This window comes from Balaenoptera musculus, chromosome 1, assembly GCF_009873245.2.
Source record: "Balaenoptera musculus isolate JJ_BM4_2016_0621 chromosome 1, mBalMus1.pri.v3, whole genome shotgun sequence".
Classification (NCBI taxonomy): domain Eukaryota; kingdom Metazoa; phylum Chordata; class Mammalia; order Artiodactyla; family Balaenopteridae; genus Balaenoptera; species Balaenoptera musculus.
This window is the reverse complement of record NC_045785.1, coordinates 89,478,369-89,493,245: the sequence shown is the minus strand read 5'-3', so window position 1 is coordinate 89,493,245 and position 14,877 is coordinate 89,478,369. Positions and strand designations below refer to the sequence as shown.

Here is a 14,877-nt window from a genome sequence, read left to right as displayed (position 1 = left end):
CGCTCCCTTCTCTATGCCCTTTTTGCGCTCTGTACCTGACTCTACCACATCACTTATCACACTGTATTTTGATTATGAGTTTATCTGATTACTTCCCCCAGCAGAACAAGCGCTCCACAAGGATAAACATGATCTGAGAATCAGCCACTGCAATGTTGCAGACAGCTGAGCTCATCAGTGGCAGCTTCCCTGTGATCCCTGCACTTCCGGGTCTCCTAAAAGCCAGCACTCCCAGCCCTTTCAACACTTGTGTAAGTCTCTCAGGCCCTGCATTTAACCCCTTTCTATTCAAAATACCTATAGCAGCTTTCACTCCTCTAAATTGCTATAAGGCCTTAACATAGTTGTTTACTGCTTATACAGTTAGTTATCTTTTCATATGTATTCAGATTGTCTTCACAACTAAGCTACTGAAAGAAAGAGCTGAGTTTTATATTTCTTTATGTACAATGTAACATCTTCCCTTGAAAGCAGTTTTTCAATAAATAATTACTGATTTGACTCATGTAATTAAATATAGGGATAAATAAGACTGAGCTGATAGCCTATCAGACTTACATCTAAGAAAAAATGGACAGACTTTCAAACTGTCAAGTCAATACTTGAAAGTTTCAGTGGTTTAGGACTTTTCAGTGGTTCTTACCTTTCTACCTTTCAGTAAACTAATTTACCTATTTTGAATTAAGTTTCTGACTTCCAATCTAAATATCTATAACCATTTTTGGATGAACAACTTTGGGGGTGTCAGGCTATCACAGCACTTCCTGCATTACATTTTGGTCCTAAGCATTTCATATTTCTCTACATGTTAAATCTCCTTACTTCTATCAGATCTTACCTAACTACCCTTAAAGTCTACCTTTTCTCCACTTCTTTTTCCTTCTACCACCAGGTATAAAAATAATATAAAGAAATATCTTTCTTCAAATGTCAAGTATAAAGCTTTTATCCTTGATCTGCAAATATATCTTTTGCTGTTTCTGTAAATCTAACTGTAATAAGTTGAATAGTGTTCCTCAAAATTCATGTCCACCCAGAATCTAAAATGTGAACTTATTTTGAAATAAGGTCTTTGCAGACATAAAATCAGTTAATGACCTTAAGATGAAATCATCCTGGGTTTAGAGTGAGCCCTACATCCAATGACTAGTGTCTTTATAACAAGAGGAGAGAATCAGAGAGACACAGGGGAAAAGGCCATGAAAAGACCAAGGCAGAGATTAGAGTGATGCTCCTACAAACCAAGAAACATCCAGGGCCACCAGAAACTGGAAGAGGCAAGGAAGGATTCTCCCCTAGAATCTTCCGAGCATGCCTCAGAAGCATGGCTCTGCTGATTCCTTGCTTTAAGCCACACAGTTTGTGGTACTTTGTATGGCAGCCCTAGAAAACTAATACACTAGTATTGCTGGTATTTTTCATTAAAGTCAAAACAACTTTATAGGCATAAATGAATGTATTAAATTGTGAGTAAGTTGACATCACTGTACATGCTGCTAAGCACAAAGTATTCCTAATACATACCCTCTACTCTTTTAGGACCACCTTCAGAGACGTAAACAAAGCATTTCCTGGTGAAAGGACTTCCTGGCTAAATAGTTTATTAGGAGAATCAATTTGACATTTGACATTTAGAAGTTGGTTTCAAAGAGAATTACGTTGGTAAAATTAAACTATTTTCTACTTTCTAAAGATAATACTTTAGTAATTATTAAAAAAACTTTAAAATTCAGTGAAGACATAATGCTCTTTTCCCTCTGGGGACAGAGCCGCTGAAAAAACATTGCACAGCCTACAAGCATACATGCTTCTCCTCCTGAACACATCAGACCTTCTGAGGTTTGTATTCTAAGGGATGCTGTAGAATACAAATTCCCAGGCAGAGTTAGACACCCGCTTCTCAGGGCCCTCTCTGCACTCCGTAGGCAGCTCTATTGTTATCACATTATTTTGTTATCATTGGTTTACCTGATTGTTCCTCCCAACAGACTGAGAACTCTGCAAGGGAAGGACTGTGTATAACTCATCCTCATATTCCCGGGCCCTGGCACCATGTCTGGCAGCACTTGGTGCTTGATAAATACTGAACTAATTAAACTGCTGACCTTACTCTGTTCATAAAGGAGTAGACAAATTTAAAACACACTGCCAAATTGCAGCCCTGAAATTGAGCATTTATTCTTAAATCAGATGCAGCAGACATATTTTTATTTACAAAATATATTTTATATACTGCCCCTTTCTCAAAAGAAAGCGACAAGACTCAGCAATTAATTATCCAAACCTAATGAGGGAAACATTCACAAGTGACTACAGCCTGATATTTATCAGAAAGATATAACAGCCTGGGTGGTAGCAAGGTCAAGACATTTTCCCTCTTCAGGCGCCATCCTCCCATAAAGCAGGTTTTAAGAACAATGGGAATGTGTAGCTGAAGGACAATGAGTTTTGCCTAGAAGTCAAACAAAGCCAGAGGTTCAATCTTCCAAATTCTTTGGCCTGGGGTTTTAACCAGATTCCACATCTCCTACATTTAAAATTGATAACAAATGTGTAAATATTCTAAGGTGGGTCTAAAGTTTTCTTAATCCTCAAAATTGCTAGGTCAAGAGAACACACGCTATAGCTAGTATACCTGTCTCTGAGATCACACCAGCAGTCTAATTCTAGGCCACTGCTAATGGCTTTACAGAGCAACCTCAAAAACTGTTCCAGGAAAAAAATTCATGAGAAGTGAAGAAATTGGGAGATTTGGGACAGGGATCCCAAAGAAGAAAGAATATTAAGAATCTTGGTTGCAGGAAGTTGACTGAGAGGGGTCTTCAAGAAGAACTACCCTTGCCAGGCTTTCCCAGTTTGCAGTCGGCAGCCTCTGAGATGGCCTCAATGATCCCTGCCTCCTAGTATCCATGCCCTGTGAAGTCCCCTCCCCTTGTGTGGGCTGGACCTAGTGACTGGTTTCTAACAAGGAGGCTACAGCACGAGTAACGGGACGTCAATTCTGGGATGAGGTTACAAAGAGATTGTGCCTTCCATCTTGGGCTGCCCTCCCTCCCTCCCAATCCTGCACATTCACTCTGAAGAAAGCCAGTGGCCATGGTGTGAGCTGTCCTATGGAGAGTCTCCTTTGGCAAGGAACTCAGGCCTTCCATCCAACACCTGACTAGGAACCGAGTTGAGCCAACAACCACTTGAGTGAGCTTGGGAGATCCATGCCTGATTGATCCTTGAGATAACTGCAATGCTGGCCACCTTGATTTCAGCCTTGTGAGAGACCCGGAAGCAGAGGCACTCAGCTAAGCCACACCAGATTCCTAACCCATGGAAAACGTGTGATAATAAATGCTTGTTTTTGTAAGCCATTAAGTTTTGGAGTAACTTGTTACATAGCAATATATAACTAATATATAGCAACTCCTATTTATAATACTAAGTTCTTCCTTACTTTTCAAAACACATATCCTGATTTTTGTTTGTGTGAGGTCATCTGACCCCTTGGATGGAAGTAGAGACCACTCTCTTAGGAGCTAAGTACTTTTTTGGATACGTAAATTCAGGGAGCAAATCATTATCATCAAGGATTGGCCTATCGCCCTTCCAAAAAGGCCAATCAAGCAGAATGTGGTGAAACTGACCGTAGGGTAGTCTTCCTAACACCAGAAACCATAGCAGCTGAAGTATCAACCCATTCACTCATCATCTCATGAACGGTAGTGGAAACAAAATCATTTTATTCTTTAAACATACAACTGTATGTTCATTAATCTTTTCAATGCAGTGTTTTTATAGGGAACTGGAAAGCACCAAGAACTGCTTCTCTCTTCTGAATCACTAGAGATGCCCTCTACAAGCACAAAATTGATACTAAGCACTTATTCTGTGAAGGAACATAATTGCTTGGCTGCTATGAGACATTTCTTTTCAGATTCTATTCATTGCTCACTCATTTCCCCAAACAATTTCCCTTTTACTCAAACTTTCCTAAACAATAGAGTATTTTATTAGATAATGTTTACTAACAAACTGAAGGCATGGGTAACTATTAAAAAAGATAATGTATTCAATTAGAATGGCTTAATTACAATGTGACTTTTCACAGAATTCTAGCCTGTAATTTTATCTGATAGCAATGTCAAGTGTTTGTTCAAAGTAAGAATTGCACATTTAGTTCTTTCCAGATTTAACCAGATGAGCGGGACAACACAGGGCTTGGATATGGATTCGTGGTCTCTAGGCTTTCACAAATAATGCTGGTATGTTTTATGATGGGAAAATATCATATTAGAACACCCATTTAGGGGCTTCCCTGGTGGTACAGTGGTTAAGAATCCGCCTGCCAATGCAGGGGACACGGGTTTGAGCCCTGGTCCGGGAAGATCCCACATGCCGCAGAGCAACTAAGCCCATGTGCCACAACTACTGAGCCCACGTGCCACAACTACTGAGCCCACGTGCCACAACTACTGAAGCCCGTGCACCTAGAGCCCGTGCTCTGCAACAAGAGAAGCCACCACAATGAGAAGCCCGTGCACCACAACAGAGAGTAGCCCCCACTCGCTGCAACTAGAGAAAGCCCGCGCGCAGCAATGAAGACCCAACGCAGCCAAAAATAAAATAAGTAAATTTATAAAAAATTAAAAAAAGGAACACCCATTTAGAACATGCATGTGTTTAGGTCTCTCAACCTAAGCTACCACCATGAAATTTTGTGTTAATGGTTCTCAAGTAGGGGAAAGAGCAGAATTTGTCATTGGAGGTCTCTTCCACATTCTCTTTTCTACTTTTTCAATATACCAGTATATCTAAAGCTGAAGAGACACATGAATTCTTCTCCTTGAATCTTTTTTTGAAGTCCCCTTTTTTAATGGATAGAGTGTTTTGAAGACTCACTTAACTTCTCACTCTCCCTATATCAATCCTAACTGAACCAGTGACATGATTAAATGATGGTTTTGTCCTGCTGGAAGACTGATTAGGATGCCTGCCACCATCTACAAAATTGCCATTAACCTATCTCTTGGACAAATACAAACAAATCACTAGCTTCAAATATTGGTGGCTGTTGAAACAATGTTAAGGCTGTCATTAGACCTCACCTTGGCTTATTGATAGTAATTTAAGTCAGGCCGTCCTTGACATTGTATTTTTCTTATTATGTCTCACATCATTGATAAAGCTTTATAGATTCTTTTCCTTGAAATCTTGTTCCCTATTCAAAGAAGGAACAGATGTTGCTTCATTCACATAAACTCTGCTTAATTATCTACTACCTTTATATAGATATGTAACAACTCAGGTAAAGTGAGCTGGCAATAATCTGGAAATTTGTCAGAGAAAAATCTGAATTACATAGGTGTTTGGAACCAAACTGACTCTTCAGTTCTAAGTTATTTGTTTGCTTCTATTTAGTGCTTTAACTTTGCCTCTGGTCAGATGGTCTCATCCCCAAACACCAGGCTTTCACCTTACTATCTGTTCTCCAAACTACCACCAGAAAGATCAGTCTAAAATACAAATATTTTCTCACTCCTCTACTTAAAATTGTTCAGTGCATCCCACTACCTTCAGGATAAGGTTGATATCCCTTAGAATGACATATAAGGCCTTTAATTACCTGGATTACCTGGATCCTACCAGCCTCTGCATCTCACTCTCTGTCCACTTACTTCACAACCTACTCTTCAGCCACACTAAACCACCTGCAGTTCTAACTTGCAGTTACCACATTCTCTCACACCCTGTGTCTTATGCCTTTTGTTCCTTCTGCCTAGGTCACTGTCCATCTTAACATCTTTTTTTTTAATATAAATTTTATTTATTTATTTATTTATTTTTGGCTGTGTTGGGTCTTTGTTGTTGCACGCGGGCGTTCTCTAGTTGCGGCTACTCTCCATTGCGGTGCGCGGGCTTCTCATTGCGGTGGCTACTCTTTTTTTTTTTTTAATTATTTATTTATTTATTTATGGCTGTGTTGGGTCCTCGCCTCTGCGCGAGGGCTCTCTCCAGCTGCGGCAAGCGGGGGCCACTCTTCATCGTGATGCACGGGCCTCCCACCATCGCGGCCCCCCCCACCCGCTGCGGAGCACAGGCTCCAGACGTGCAGGCTCAGCAGTTGTGGCTCACGGGCCCAGCCGCTCCGCGGCATGTGGAACCCTCCCAGACCAGGGCTCGAACCCGTGTCCCCTGCATCAGCAGGCAGACTCTCAACCACTGCGCCACCAGGGAAGCCCCTGCGGTGGCTACTCTTGTGGTGGAGCATGGGCTCTAGGCACATGGGCTTCAGTAGTGTGGCACGTGGGCTCAGTAGTTGTGGCTCACAGGCTCAGTAGTTGTGGCACACGGGCTCAGCTGCTCCGCAGCATGTGGGATCTTCCCGGACCAGGGCACGAACCCGTGTCCCCTGCATTGGCAGGCAGATTCTTAACCACTGCGCCACCAAGGAAGCCCCATCTTAACATCTTTACCTTAATCACCCAGCACTATACCGTCTTCAGATCTCAGCTCAGGTCACTTTCACCTAGAAATGCCTTCATTTTTGCTTCTGACATCAACTAAATATCTTTCCTATTTTCTTACTTAGCATTCTATTCTAACCTTGATTATCACATTCATCACACTGTATCTTTGTTGATGATTTATGTCTCTCAATCATCAACTAATTGTGAAGTCCTGTGGACAGGTGTTGCATCCTACTTGTTTTGTCTTAACTGAAAAACTAGCATTGTGTCTGGAATGTAGTAGGCACTCAGTAAATGTTTGTTGAATTAGCTAGTATGTTTATAATGTCTCAGAAGTAGTTTTGGGAAAAGATCTTTTTTTTTTAAAGAATGCTAAGAGAAAAGAGTTATAGCAGGACAAATTACTCAGAAATTACCATTTTTTTGGTCTTATTAAATAAAAGCATTTGTAAACTTTGGGAAACATATATCCCATGAGACTCTGAAGGAATCAGTTGTCAATCAAATTCTGGAAAGGTCAGCATGATAACAAGTCTTTTGATCAGATAAAAGTCAAAGTTACCCAAACTAAAAACAAAAAATTAATGCATATCATTGAAATATGAAATAAAGAAACATCAAGCATTATATATATACATTGTAAACTAAACGTGAAAAAATAATTTCTCTTCAAGAATTCCATCTTAGGATCTTCTTCAGGCCTATTCAGTGAAATTCACCATACAATAAATTTTATATATTAGAGGGTAAAATTTCCTGAGAAACAAACAATTCAAACACTTTTCAACTTCTGGAATAAAAAGTAACCCCAAGTTTACAGTTTGAAACAGTAGTTATTTCAGAGATCTTCTTAGGATTAGTTTCATTTTGCCTTTCACTATTTTTTAAAATTGTCTCATATAAAGAAAACCATTACAAATACTTTTTTCCCTCTATTGTGGGCTCAATGAGCTCTGCTGAAGGTAAAGTTAAAATCTGAAGGAATCAAAAATGGTGGAGACACCTAAGTACTTACACAGATAAATACTGTCTTATTTCTCTAAACTAAAAGAATTGGCCAAGTCTCCAAATTATAACCCACCGACCTCTGTGGGTACAAATCTGGGACAAGGTAAAGACCCAGATGGCATGGGTGAGGCTGAGGAAAACCCACATAATTTCATGGACCTTACATCAAGGATCACATTTGATTTGGGCTATTTTGGAGGAGATCCAGAAGCAAACATCTACTCTGCAGTGACTGTAGGATCACAAATCACTCAACCTACTCTGGAAAATAAGCAGATGCCTATAATAATCTCATGCTAATCATGGTCAATGAAAACACATTAGTCTCATATACCACTGTGTCTCCAGGATCTTGAATAATACACAGCACAGAGCAGATGCTCAGAAAATATTTGTTGAATGAATGGATTAATTATTGAATAAATGAACCAGTAATGTCATACAACTAAACCATACTGCCCAGGACAACACTTAAGTGTTGTCCTGGGCAGTATGGTTTAGTTGTATGACATCTATATTCTATCTGTAGCCTATGGACCTTAAATTGGTTGATTTTTTTTTTTTTTTGCCCAGTGTATTCATCGCTAGCATCTTTCCACTCCCACCTGCACCCCCAAGAAGAGCCAAGCTGAAACAGTCTTCCCAGTCTGGACACTAACACACAAGTAAGCATTTGTGACAGGAATCAAAGTCTGAGGGTACCCTCCTACTCCTTGAGCCACTTCCCAACTTAGCTCACAGGAAACCTCCTAAGAAGCCTTTCCTACTTCCTCCCTCCCATAGAAATGACTCCTTTCTTTGTATTCCCTCTGTACCCTGCATATGCTTAAACATTTCTAAATTATGAAATATGACATGCAGAAAAGTGTATAAGGGGCTTCCCTGGTGGCACAGTAGTTAAGAATCCGCCTGTCAATGCAGGGGACACGGGTTCAAGCCCTGGTCCGGGAAGATCCCACATGCCGCGGAGCAGCTAAGCCCGTGTGTCACAACTACTGAGCCTGCGCTGTAGAGCCTGCGAGCCACAACTACTGAGCCCACGTGCCACAACTACTGAAGCCTCCGCACCTAGAGCCCGTGCTCCGCAACAAGAGAAGCCACCGCAATGAGAAGCCCGCGCACCGCAAGGAAGAGTAGCCCCAGCTCACCGCAACTAGAGAAAGCCTGCGCGCAGCAACGAAGACCCAATGCAGCCAAAAATAAATAAATAAACTATTGCCTTTAAAAAAAAAGTGTATAAAATATTGTGTACAGTTTAACAAATTATAACAAACTACACAGTTTAACAAATTATAGTAGAGTGGATCCCTGTGTAACACTCATCAAGGTCAAGATAGTGAATATCACCAGCATCAGAGAATTCTGCTATCACTGGCAAAGCCCGCTGACTTTTCCCGGGAAATGAAAATAGAATCTGGGTAATTTAAAAAGTCTAACCTTTCACTTTTCTTTTCCTTTGTGCTTAGTCTTGTTTCAGTTGCTCATAGGGGGCCGTGTGCAGAGACCTGGCACCCAGCACTTCAGACCACAGTTCTAGCGTACAAACAGCTGTGCCGACACCTCGGCTCCGAGGGACACAGGTCAGAGGCTCCACGAACGACACCGCGCAGAAGCTCCACGAACGACACAGCAAGTCAAGATGGCGGCCGCAGGCCGTGCGCAGTCTCTGCGCCCGGCCCCGTGATCTGAAGCCGCAAGCAGCCGGCTGCGACAGCCCTGCGAGAAATCCGCCCCCGAGAGAGCTCCGCCCCCAAGAGAACTCCACCCCCTCCCCGCTGAGGAAAACCGTGTAAAGCAGCCCCACCTCCGGCCTGCCAGGGAGAGCCGGTCCTCTACAGGGTGATCTCGCCCCTCTCCATTCTTTCATCAAAGAATAAAACTTTCTTTTGCTTGGTCTCATTCTATTGGCTCAGATGACACTGGGCAGAAGGATCCTTGCTGGGGACCAAATCAGGAGGGTAAGTAACTTCCCCACCATGTTCCGCGCTCATCTCAAACTCTTGCCTCCCCTGGGGTAACCACTCTCCTGACTATTAGGATAATGTGTCCCTGCTTTGTTTCATCGTTTTGCCACAGAAGCAGGAACCCCTAATCAATGTGGGTTACTTGTATCTGTTTTTGTCTTGTTTCTTTTGTTGATGTTATGTTGCACACAGCTGTAGTTTTAAAATTTTCACTACTGAATGTTATTCCATTACATGAATAAACCGTTTGTCTATCCATTTTACTGTAGATGGATGTTCGGCAGGATCCCATTTGAGGCTATTGTACGCAACATTGCACATTCCTGTCAAGTGTACGGTAGTGCACATAAGTATGCATTTCAATAATAGAACATATCTCTGAGAGAGGAATTTCTGGATATGCACAACTGCACATTACTGGATAGTGCCAAAGCATTTTTCCAAAATGACTGGATCCGTGTTTACTGCCACCAGTTTTTGAAAGTTCTTATTGCTCCATGTTCTTGCCTTGGTATTGTCCTACTTTTAAATTTTCTCCAATCTAGTGGGTAAGCAATGGTTTCTCATTGAGGTTTTGATGTGCTTTTTCTGATTCCCAATGAGGTTGAAGGCCATTTTAAATGTACATTGGTCATTTAGATTTCCTCATTAGTGAAGTCTCTTGTCCATTTTTCTATTGAATTGGCAGCGTTGCTTTTGGTTTTTTCTTTTTTAATCATTTGTAACAATTCTCTATGTATTCTGAATATTTTGGTTAAAATTGTTGGAAATATGTTCTCCCACCCTATGGTTGCTTTTTACTATCTTAATAGTGTATGCCAATGAATGGAACTTAATTTTAATGAAATCAACTTTATTGATCTTCTCCTTTTAGTTAGTGCCTTTTGCATCATTTTTAAAAAATTTATTTATTTTATTTATTTATTTTTGGCTGCACTGAGTCTTCGTTGCTGCACGTGGGCTTTCTCTAGTTGCGGCAAGCGAGGGCTACTCTTGGTTGTGGTGCTCAGGCTTCTCACTGCGGTGGCTTCTCTTGTTGTGGAGCTCGGGCTCTAGGCATGCGGGCTTCAGTAGTTGTGGTTCGCGGGCTCTAGAGCACAGGCTCAGTAATTGTGGCACACAGGCTTAGTTGCTCTGTGGCATGTGGGATCTTCCCAGACCAGGGCTCAAACCTGTGTCCCCTGCATTGGCAGGCAGATTCTTAACCACTGCACCACCAGGGAAGCCCTGCATCATGTTTAAGAAATCATTTCCATGCTCCCTTTGGCAGCACATATACTAAAATTGGAATGACACAGAGAAGATTAGCATGGCCCCTACACAAGGATGACACGCAAATTCATGAAGCATTCCATATTTTTCCCATGCACATATGGTCACCTAATCTATGAAAAGGAGGCGAGAATATACAATGAAGAAAAGACAGTCTCTTCAATAAGTGGTGCTGGGAAAACTGGACAGCTGCATGTAAAAGAATGAAATTAGAACACTCCCCAATACCATACACAGAAATAAACTCAAAATGGATTAAAGACCTGAATGTAAGGCCAGACACTATAAAATTCTTAGAGGAAAACATAGGCAGAACACTCTTTGACATAAATCGCAACAGGATCTTTTTTGACCCACTTCCTAGACTAATGAAAATAAAAACAAAAATTAACAAATGGGACCTAAAGAAACTTAAAAGCTTTTACACAGCAAAGGAAACCATAAATGAGATGAAAAGACAACCCTCAGAATGGGAGAAAATATTTGCAAATGAAGCAACTGACAAAGGATTAATCTCCAAAATATATAAACAGCTCATGCAGCTCAATATCAAAAACACAAACAACCCAATCAAAAAATGGGCAAAAGACCTAAATAGCCATTTCTCCAAAGAAAATATACAGATGGCCAATAAACACATGAAAAAAATGCTTAACATCACTAATTATTAGAGAAATGCAAATCAAAACTACAATGAGGTATCACTTTACACTGGTCAGAATGGCCATCGTAAAAAATCTACAAACAATAAATGCTGGAGAAGGTGTGGAGAAAAGGGAACCCTCTTGCACTGTTGGTGGGAATGTAAATTGATACAGCCACTATGGAGAACAGTTTGGAGATTCCTAAAAAAACTAAAAATAGAACTACCATATGACCCAGCAATCCCACTACTGGGCATATACCCGGAGAAAACCATAATTCAAAAAGACACGTGCACCCCAATGTTCATTGCAGCACTATTTACAATAGCCAGGACATGGAAATAACCTAAATGTCCATCAGCAGAGGAATGGATAAAGAAGATGTGGTACATATATACAATGGAGTATTACTCAGCCATAAAAAGGAATGAAATTGGGTCATTTGTAGAGATGTGGATGGGCCTAGAGACTGTCATACAGAGTGAAGTAAGTCAGAAAGAGAAAAACATATATCATATATTAATGCATACATGCAGAATCTAGAAAAATGGTATAGATGATCTTATTTGCAAAGCAGATATAGAGACACAGACGTAGAGAACAAATGTGTGGACACCAAGGGAGGAGGGGGGGATGGGATGAATTGGGAGACTGGGATTGATGTATATACGCTATTGATACTATATATAAGATAGATAACTAATGAGAACCTACTGTATAGCTCAGGGAACTCTACTCAATGCTCTGTGGTGACCTAAATGGGAAGGAAGTACAAAAAAGAGGGGATACATGTATACGTATAGCTGATTCACTTTGCTGTACAGTAGAAACTCACACAACATTGTAAAGCAACTACACTCCAATAAAAATTAATTTAAAAAAAAGAAATCATTTCCTACCTAAGGTCATGAAGATATTCTCTTTCTTATCCAGTACAAGTTTGATTTTTTTTTGATATGTAAGTCTGTAACCCACCTGGAATTGATTTTTGTGTTAGGTGTGACAGGAGATCCAATTTTTTTTTCTACAATAAATGTTGTCCAATAGTCCCAGCACCATTTCTTGAAAATACTAGCCTTTCACCTACTGCTCTGCAGTGTTACTCTGCCATATATATCCGGTTCCATTCCTAGACACTCTATTCTCTTCATTCCCCTGTCTGTTTGTCCCTGTGCTAATACCACAGGGTATAAATTAATGTAGACTTATATTAACTTGGCTATTCTTTAATCTTTGTAGTTCCATATAAATTTTAGAATCAACTTTTCACATTCCACACACACACACACAAACCCTACTACAATTTTTATTGGATTTGAATTAAATCCATAAATAAGTTTAGGGAAAAGACATTTTGGCAAATTTGAATCTTCTAGTCTATAACCAATATCTATTTCTCTACGTCAGTCTTTTTAGTTTATTTTAATAAAGTTTTATAGTTTTCTCTGTAAATTTATTTCTAGGTGCTTGATATTTTAATCCTAAGTGTCTTAAGCCTTTTCTCTTTTTCCAAGTCTTTCTCATACACAGCAGAACTAACATTTTCCTTTCAAGAAAGCATGCAGAAGCTTACTGATAAAACAATTGCACTCAAACAGGAATGCTGTTGCCCTTGACAACAATCTGGTCCACCAGCTAATTAGGCCATACCCTATACTGATGATATGCATGAAGCCACAGGCATCCAATCAGCAGCGTCAGTGGAAAATGGGAAATTATAGGCTAGGTCTACAAGAAGTATTCCTGGAAAATAGATGATGAGGAATCCTGCTGCGTAGCATAAGAAGAGTAGTCTGAACACACTTGCTACAGTGGTTGTTGTCTTTATTTCAATGTAAATTATAAATGTATACCTGTTTGTTTTATTATTTTCATCATTTTTCAATTTACAATAAACCCTGTTAGCAGTAATGAGTTCAAAAGAATGGAACAGTGTGTTTAATGAAAAAAATAAGTGCTACATCTTTATCTCTGAGAAAGTTAATGATGACTATGTAACTTGCAAAACTTGTCAACATTTACCAACCACTAGGAAGGTCGTAGTGATATCACTGAACACATACAAAGACACAAATCTGCTAAAGTATTCTCAGCTTCTGCAAAAATAGCTAAAAAGACTGAGTGGGAAAATAAGGATTCAACATGTGCTGCTGAAGAAAGTGCATTTACACAAGACTGTGAAGCTTATCTTTCCAATTAGAGCCAATGCCTGTTCTCCTAAATGAATTTCACTCCTTTTGATTGCAGGCTTTTTGTGCACGTTCAAGGAGGGGAGCAATGGCTGTGAAGGAGCCGGCTCCATTAGTAGCACCAGGACTTTGCACACTGTTAGATGATGCCAACTTTACAGTGCTATTTCCAGATACTTGAAAGATTAAGAGACATACAGAGATTTTCAGGTGTGTATATGTACATGTATTAGTAAACTTGGCCTATGTCATACATATATTTGCATATGTTTCACTCTGATATGTCTAAGTGTGGATTTCTTTTTATTTGTCATCCTTAGGATATTTGAATCTGTGTATCTTATAAGTTACAGAAAATTCTGTCATTGTCTTCAGATATTCCATCTGTCACATTCTCTCTCTTTCCTCTCCTTCTTGGACTCCAATTATGGCAGCCCTTCTCACTGTATCCTCTATTTCTGTTACCCTTCCTTCAATATTTTCTATAAATTAGCTTCTCTCTACTTAATTGTGAATAATTTCTTCCATCATGTCATCCAGTTCACCAATTGTCTTATCAGTTTTGTCTAATCTGCTATTAAACTCATTCATTGCACTCTTTGTTTCAATTGTTGAAGTTAGTTCTAAAATATATAGTTTAATGTGCTCTGTCATTCTTCATAATTTTCAGTTACCTGCCACGGTTTTATATTTGATGTTTATTTTCTCAGAACCATAGTAACCATAGTTTCATAGTTTTTTTCTGATAATTCCAGTATCTACAGTCTTTATGGATCTCCTTCTATTAACTGCGGTTTCTCACCTAGAGGAGTCTTGTCCTTTGGATCTAGATGTTCTTATTGTATGTTAAATATGTTATTTGAAAATTATTAGTAGTATCAATTTATTATCTTCCAAACAGGATTTTATAATCCTTTTGCTAAGCACCTGGGGAAACTAGCAATACAAGATCACTTTAATGCAAGTTCAGAGCTTGAGATTTTACACACACACAGGCATATTATTCAGCTATGAAAAGGAAGGAAATCTTTCCATTTGCATCAACATGGGTGAAACTGGAGGACATAATGCTAAGTGAAATAAGCCAGACACATAAAGAAGATATTGTATGATCTTAATTATATGCGGAGTCTTTAAAAAAAAGAGTTGAATTCACTGAAACAGAGACTAGAACATAAGTTACCAGGGCTGGGCCAAGCGGGGAGGAGGGGAGGGGAAATAAAGGAGGTATTGGTCAAGGGTACAAAGTTGTTGGCCGTTATGCAGTGTGAACAAGTCTAAAGAATAATATACAGCATGATGACCATAGTTAATAATACTGTATTGAATATTGAAAATAGGA

At 39.8% G+C, this 14,877-nt stretch overlaps 1 non-coding gene across 1 annotated transcript; it reads left to right on the top strand.

The window, feature by feature from the left end:
* Positions 1 to 10,684: 10,684 nt before the first annotated feature.
* LOC118887664 lies at positions 10,685 to 10,791 on the top strand. Its single transcript, XR_005018124.1, has one exon. It is a non-coding gene; the product is annotated as a U6 spliceosomal RNA (small nuclear RNA).
* The last annotated feature ends 4,086 nt before the right edge of the window (positions 10,792 to 14,877 follow it).